Source organism: Sorex araneus, chromosome X (assembly GCF_027595985.1).
Source record: "Sorex araneus isolate mSorAra2 chromosome X, mSorAra2.pri, whole genome shotgun sequence".
Taxonomy (NCBI): domain Eukaryota; kingdom Metazoa; phylum Chordata; class Mammalia; order Eulipotyphla; family Soricidae; genus Sorex; species Sorex araneus.
Window position 1 is genome coordinate 71,916,406 of NC_073313.1, and position 8,477 is coordinate 71,924,882.

Below are 8,477 nucleotides of genomic sequence, written 5' to 3' on the forward strand. Positions count from 1 at the left end.
TACTTTATTCAGCCCTTTTCCCAAGTAATTTAGTGAATAATTTTTAGGTGACCATGATAAAATCACTCTGTCTCCAATCTATTTCCCCATTGTGACATCTAGAGATTGAAGAAGAACACATTCAAATGTTCTATTAGACCTGCAGGGAAGAATGGGTTGTCAGAGTAAGTAGATCAAATTTTTAAGTAATGGTAACAGCAACAATTAATGAAATGGTCAAATGATTCTTTACATTTTTGCACAAAACCTTTTAAGCATGAGTAAATGATGAAGTGTTACTTGGATGGTGGGCGTTTTATGGTAACATTGTACCCCTAAAACATATAGACATTTCAAACTTTTATAAAAATTAAATTTTAAAAAATGAAAAAAATAAGACATCACAGTGATTTGGGGATGTAACTTATATATGTATCAGGTTGTTTATCACCAGATTCTCAACCTACATATGACATCTATTATGAAATATGCATATGCATATATCATAGAAATAGTATGACCATCTTGAACCAATTTACTGTGACTCTGCCTATTTTAATATAGAAAATTCTATGACCTAGAGAATCTTTTGGTCCAAGAAAAACCGAGCCAGTTCACAACTATATCCATATAGAATATAAAAGTCACAGTGTCACATTAAGTTGAAAGTACAGCATGATTTTTAAGTATAGCCTGAACAAAGAGTGATAAAAAATGGCATATGTGTTTATCTTGCTCTCTTTGAGGGACCAAGATTTCATGATCAGATGACAGCCTACGTGCTCCAAAAATAGTCTACAGAAAAGCAATAACTGAAATATATTCAATGGTACCTCACACAGATAAAGCCATTAAAATAATCAATTAAATCAATAGCTTCATTTTTTCCACTTAAATGATTTAATTTGTGGTAAAAACAATTGGCAAGATCTTGAAGTGGCTGATTAACAGTCATACATTTTTGCAGTAAGTAGCATTAAATTTTCAGTATTCTGATTTTGCAAATGATTCTGGAAACATGATTTGCTATTTAGAATTACGATAATTGAATTATTTAATTTATTTACAAGTATCAGCAATTATGTGCATTATTATTTTTAAAATCCAAAAGTTTACTTTTAGTTCATCTGTTATATTTCTTCATATATCATATATGAATGAAGTCATAAGGTGTTTTTCTTCTATACCTTATTTTACAAAACACTATACATTGTGGGCCTTCCATGTTCTTACAAACAATAGGATTTCATCTTTCTTTATACATAAATAACATTCCATGGTGTAAATACACACTTTAAACCATTTGTAGCCAATTGTAAATAATGCCACACTTAACACTTCACACCCAAGCAGAGATACTTGGATCTTTACAAATGAGTGTTTTCTTATTTGAAGATAAACACACTGAAATGAGACAGCCAAATCATGTGGTATTTTTGCTCTTAGCTTTTTGGAGGTATCTATGTTTTATTTTGTTTTATTCCCATTATGGCTCCACCAACTTACCACCGGCAGTATAGAAGTGATTTTCTTTACAGCTCCTGTTCTTAGGTTCAGGATAATAAGCATGTTACTGTGCTGTGCCCTTTCATTTTGATTTGTAGGTATATAATATCATGAGATGATGAGAATCTTTACATGTGCTCTATTGACTATCTGCATGTTTTATTTGATGAAGTGTTTATTCACACCCTCTACCAATTTTTATTTGTGATGTCCTTTTAAGAGCCATGTTTTTATGAATTCTTAGCATATTTTGACTATTACACCCCTTTAAAACATACTATATATAAAGTACTTTCCCATCCATTTTGATTCAAGTTTCTTTATTCTGTGAAAAGTAGTTAGTTTGTTGTAGTCTATTTGTTTACTTTTGCTTGTGTTTCTTTTGCTATTTGAGTTCTATCCCCAAACACATCGCTAAAGCCTATTGTTTATATTTTCTTCTATATGTTTTCCTTGATTACAGTTTTTCGACACACACAATTGATTTTTGCATATTATAATTCATAGACTTTAGTTTCAGTTGTCTCTATTTACTTTATCTATTCTTTGGACTGGAGCAATAGCACAGTGGGTAGGGAATTTGCCTTGCATGCAGCCGATCCGAGTTCGATTCCTCTGTACCTCTCAGAAAGCCTGGCAAGCTACCTAGAGTATCCCGCCCACATGGCAGAGCCTGGCAAGCTCCCCGTGGCATAATCGATATGCCAAAAACAGTAACAACAAATCTCACAATGGAGACGTTACTGGTGCCCGCTCGAGCAAAGCGATGAGGAATGGGACAACACTGCTACAGTGCTACAGTGCATCTATTTTTGGGGGGTGGGCTACACCGAGCAGTACTCAAAGCTTATTCGTGGCTATGCACCCAGGAGTCAGTACTGACAAGGCTAAGGGCACCATATGGGGTACTGAGAATTTAACCTGGGTTGGCCTCATTCAAGTCAAGAGCCTTACCCACAGGCTCTTCAACTCCATTTAAAAAGATATCCTTTTGTCATGCCACGAACTGCCTCTCAGTACCATTTAAGCTCATTAATTGCCATGATCCAGACTCACAAATGAATCTCGGAAGAGAGCAACACACTGTCTCCGAACCCAAAATCACCATCCAGTTAAAAAAAAATAACTCCAATTCTAGTACCCTATGAAAAATTTTAGAATTCAAGGAATACTCTGCCACAAAAGTGTCTGCATGATATCTCATATGCCACTGATATACCAAGAGTGTGACACATGACATTTGGGTGTAAATAGAAGACAACCAATCTTGATTAAAAATATACACATATATACATATATATGTTAGCACACAAGACTCAAACTTTAATAACATGTTAATGATCTCTAATACAGGGGCTTAATGGCACCAAGTTGAGATACAACAATTTTCTATAACAATTTTCACACACTTTAAGGAAAACTTTTTGAATCGCTTAGTTATTCATAATAAGCAATACAAAATAAATTATTTAGCATCTGCCTTTGTGGCAGGCTTGGATGGTGGTGGAAAAACTTGAAATGATGGTATGGGAAGGTATAATGGTGGTGGGATTACTGTTGAAATAGTCAAAGCAATCGATTACTGTGAACAACTCTATAAAAATAAAATTCAAAAAATAGGTATCTTTTACTCTATAAGAAGCCCTTGACTTCTTGGTAATAACTGAGTTAGTATCTATATATGTGTGTTTTTTTAATTTATTTTTATTAGTGAATCACCATGAGTTACAGTTACAAACTTGTGAACTTTCATGTTTGCATTTTGTTTATATCCCTCCACCAGTGCCCAGTCCCCTCCCCCAAAGTTCCCAGTATCCCTCCCACCCTCCTACCCCATCCCCCCCGCCCCAACCCACCTATGTGGCAGGACACTACCCCTTGTTCTCTCTCTCTCATTTTGGCTGTTGTGGTTTGCAACAGAGGAACTGCGTGGCCATCGTGTTTGGTCTATATTCTATTTTCAGAGTGCATCTCCCATCCCGTGTGGTCCTCTAACCACACTTTACCTGGTGTTCCCTTCTCTATGCGAGCTGCCCCTTACTCCAGCATGTGGGCCCAGCTTCCAAGACTTGGAGCCAACTTCCTGGTACTTATCTCTAGAATTATTGGGTGTTAGACTCCTATTCTGTTATTTAATTTTATATTCTACAGATGAGTATAATCTTTCTATGTATGTCTCTCTCTTTCTGACTCATTTCACTTAGCATGATGCTTTCCATGTTGATCCAATTATATGCAAATTTCATGACTTCATCTTTTCTAACAGCAGCATAGTATTCCATTGTGTAGATGTACCAAAGTTTCTTTAACCAGTCATCTGTTCTCAGGCACTCAGGTTTTTTCCAGATTCTGGCTATTGTAAACAGTGCTGCAATGAAATTAGAGTGTAGATGTCATTTTGACTGTACTTTTTTTGCCTCTCCTGGATATATTCCCAGAAGTGGTATTGATGGGTCAAATGGGAGCACAATTTCTAATTTTTTGAGGAGCGACCATACGGTTTTCCAAAAGGGCTGAACCCAATCGACATTCCCACCAGCAGTCTAGGAGTGTACCTTTCTCCCCACATTCACGCCAACAGCGGTTGCTTTTGTTCTTTTGGATATGTGCCATCTCTGTGGTGTGAGGTGGTATCTCGTAGTTGTTTTGATCTGCATCTATCTGATGATTAGTGATGAAGAGCATTTTTTCATGTGCCTTTTTGCCATTCCTATTTCTTCCTTGAGAAAGTTTCTGTTCATTTCCATCCCCCATTTTTTGATGGGGTTCGGAGATTTCTTCCTGTAGATTCCAACCAGTGCCTTGATTGGAATTCAATACCTTGGCTGGTATTCTTGATACCAGCCCCTTATCTGATGGGTATGGGGTGAATATCCTTTCCCATTCTGTAGATTGCCTTTGTATTTTGGTCACTGTATCTTTTGCAGTGCAAGAAGCTTCTTAGTTTAATATAGTCCCATTTGTTTATTTCTGTTTCTACTTGATTGCTTAGTTCCGTGTCACCTTTGAAGATAACTTTGGCTTCAATATCATGGAGGGTATTTCCAAACTTGTCTTCAATGTACCATAAAGATTGTGGTCTGATGTTGAGGTCTTTAATCCATTTTGATCTGACTTTTGTGCATGGTGTTAGGTCAAGGTCTAAGCCCATTTTAGCATGTGATTGTCCAGTTATGCCAGCACCATTTGTTGAAGAGGCTTTCCTTACTCCACTTCACATTTCTTGCTCCCTTATCAAAGATCAGATGATATTATATTTGGCGTTGCATGTAGGGATATTCCACCCTGTTCCATTGATCGGCAGCTCTGCCTTTGTTCCAGTACCATGCTGTTCTGTTACTGCTTTGTAGTAAAGTTTGAAGTTGGGGAGGGTGATGCCTCCCATTGTCTTTTTCCCAAGAATTGCTTTAGCTATTTGTGGGCATTTATTGTTCCATGTGAATTTCAGGAGTGTTTGATCAATTTATTTGAAGAATGTCATGGGTATCCTTATAGGGATCACATTGAATCTGTATAGGGCTTCGGGGAGTATTGCCATTTTGACAATGTTCATTCTTCCTATCCATGAGCAAGGAATATATTTCCATTTCCTCATGTCCTCTTTTATTTCATTGATTAGCGTTTTGTAGTTTTCTTTGTAGACATCCTTGGCCTCTTTAGTTAGGCTGATTCCGAGGTACTTGATTTTCTGGGGCACGATTGTGAAGGGGATGCTTTTTTTATGTCACTGTCCTCTGTTTCGTTATTTGCGCATAGAAAGGCCATGGATTTTTGGGTATTGATTTTATAACGACTTTACTATACAAGTCTATTGTTTCTAAAAATTTCTTGGTAGAGGTTTTGGGTTTCTCTAGGTATAGTGTCATATCATCTGCGAATAGTGAGAGCTTGATTTCTTCCATCCCTATCTGTATGCCCTTAATGTCTTTTTCTTGCCTAATGGGTATTTCAAGTACTTCCAGTACTATGTTAAACAGAAGTGGTTAGAGTGGACATCCTTGTCTCATCCCTGATCTTAGAGGGAAGGACCTTAGTTTTTCTCCATTGAGGATGATGCTTGCTGTAGGTTTGTGGTAGATGGCTTTGACTATCTTGAGCAAAGTTCCTTCTAAACCCATTTTGGTGAGAGTTTTCCTCATAAATGGGTGCTGCATCTTGTTAAATGCTTTTTCTGCATCCATTGAAATGATCATATGGTTTTTATCTATGCTTTTGTTGATATGGTGGATTATGACGATTGATTTCTGAATGTTAAACCATCCTTGCATCCCCTGTATGAATCCCACTTGGTCATGGTGTATGATCTTTTTGATGAGTTGTTGGATTCTATTTGCTAATATTTTGTTGAGGATTTTCACATGAGTGTTCATTAGGGATATTGGCCTGTAGTTTTCCTTCTTAGTGTGTTGTCTTTGTTTGCTTTTGGTGTTAGGGACATATGTGCCTCATAGAAACTGTTTGGGAGAGTTCCTGTTTTTTCAATTTCCTGGAAAAGCTTGAGAAGAACTGGTAATAGGTCCTCCTTAAATGTTTGGAAGAATTTGCTAGTGAATCCATCTGGGCCTGGGCTTTTGTTTTTTGATTACTGTTTCAATTTCCTTGCTATGATTCGGTCTACTCAGGTATTTCAAGTCTTCTTGGTTCAGTCTTGGAGGTGATAGCAATCCAGGAAATTGTCCATTTCTTCTAGGTTTTCTTGTTTCTTGGCATACAGACTCTCAAAGTAGTCTCTGATGATCTTTTGAATTTCAGTAGTTTCTGTTGTGATAAACCTTTTCCATTTCTGATTCGGTTTATTATGGTTCTCTCTTTCTCTTTCTCTTTCTTTGTGAGTAATCAATCTTGTTTACTTTCTCAAAGAACCACCTCTTGGGTTCATTGACCTTTTGGATTGTTTTTTTAGTTTCCATGTAGTTGATTTCTGCTCTAAGTTTTATTATTTCTTTCCTTCGGCTGGGTTGGGGTTCCCTTTGTTGATCTTTTTCTAAGGTCATGAGCTGTGAAGTCAGGTTATTGATGTAGGCCCTTCCTTCCTTCCTGAGGAATGCTTGCAAAGCTATAAATTCTCCTTAACATAGCTTTGGCTGGGTCCCGTAGGTTTTGGTAGCTCATGTCTTCATTCTCTTTTGTTTCCAGGTATCTTTTGATTTCATCCTTGACTTCCTTTCTGACCCACTCATTGTTCAACATTAAGTTGTTTAATTTCCAGTTGTTTTATTTGGTTCTCCTCGTTTGTATGTGGTTAGCTTCTATCTTCAGTGCATCGCGGTCTGAAAAAATGGTTGATACAATTTATATCTTCTTGATTCTATTGAGGTATGTTTTGTGACGCAGCACATGGTCTATTTTAGAAAATGTTCCGTGTGCACTGGAAAATAATGTGTACCCTTTTTTTGGGTGTAAGGCCCTCTATAGTTCTGTATATTATCCCTCTCTATCCTATTTCTTACTTCAGAGCCAATTTTTCTTTGCTGAGTTTTGTTCCTGTTGGTCTATCCAGAGGTGACAATGCAGTGTTGAAGTCTCCAACTACTATTGTGTTGCTGGTGATGTCCTCTTTACAGTCTGCCAGCAGTTGTTTTAAGTATTTAGCTGGTCCCTGATTAGGTGCATATACATTTAAGAGTGTGATTTCTTCCTGTTGTACATAACCCTTGATAAATAGAAAATGTCCTTCTCTGTCCTTTCTGTTTTTTTTTCAACTTGAAATCTACATCATCGGATACTAGTATGGCCACCCCAGCTTTTTTGAGGGAGTCGTTTGCTTGCATTATTGTTTTCCATCCTTTAACTTTGAGTCTGTATTTGTTCTTATTGTTCAGATGTGTTTCTTCTAGGCAGCAGGATGTTGGCTTCAGTTTCTGGATCCATTTTGCCACTCTGTGTCTCTTGATAGGTGCACTTAGACCACTGACATTGAGAGAGATTATTGTCATGGGTTTTGTGCCAACTTTCTGTAAGGGTTTGTTGCAGTTATGGGTTTCTTTTTCCCCTCGTTTTACTGGAGCCCTTTTAGTCCTTCTTTCAGGCTTGGTTTGGAATCTATGAAGTTCTTGAGCTGTTATTTATCTATGAAATGGTGTATTTTTCCATCTAGTTTGAATGAGAGTTTGGCTGGGTAATGTATTCTTTTTGAGGTGTTCATTTTATTGAGTTATTTCACTATATCCCACCATTGTCTTCAGGCTTGGAGGGTTTCCTCTGATAGGTCTGCTGTAAATCTAAGGGGTGCTCCTTTGTATGTGATTTCTTTCTTTGACCTTGCTGCTTACAGTATTGCATCTCTCTCTGTGGCATCTATCATTCTGACTATGATATGCTTCCGAGTGTTTCTATTAGGACTTCTTTTGGCTGGCACCCTTCTGGCTTCTTGGATCTGGATGCTTGCATTCTCTAACTCTGGAAACTTTACAGCGATGATTTTTTAACCATGCTTTTTTCATTTCGGTTGGCTCCCTGTCCTTCCAGTACTCCGATGATTCTAATGTTCCTCTTGGAGTCATCTCCTAGGTCTCTGATTCACCTTAGAGCCATTGGTAGGTCTTTTCCCATTGTTTTTTGCTGCCTGTATGATTTCTGCTGTTCGTCTTCAAGGTCGTTGATTCTGTCTTCGGCCATTGACATTCTACTGTTGAGGGCACCTATTGAGTTTTTAAGTTCATCTATTGAATCCTTCATTTGTGACATTTCTTTTTGTAGTTTTCTTATTTCTGTTTTCATTTCTTCCTGTATTTTCTCAGTTATCCATTCCCCCATTTTTTTCACTTCTTCCTTTAATTTTCTGTATGATTGTTCCACTGATTCTTTGAGTGCCTTGAACATCCTCAGCATTTCATCTCGGAATTCTTTTTTTTTTTTTTTGCTTTTTGGGTCACTCCCGGCGATGCACAGGGGTTACTCCTGGCTTTGCACTCAGAAATTCCTCTTGGCGGTGCTCAGGGATGGGATGCTGGGATTTGAACCCGAGTTGGTCACTTGCCAGGCAAACGCCC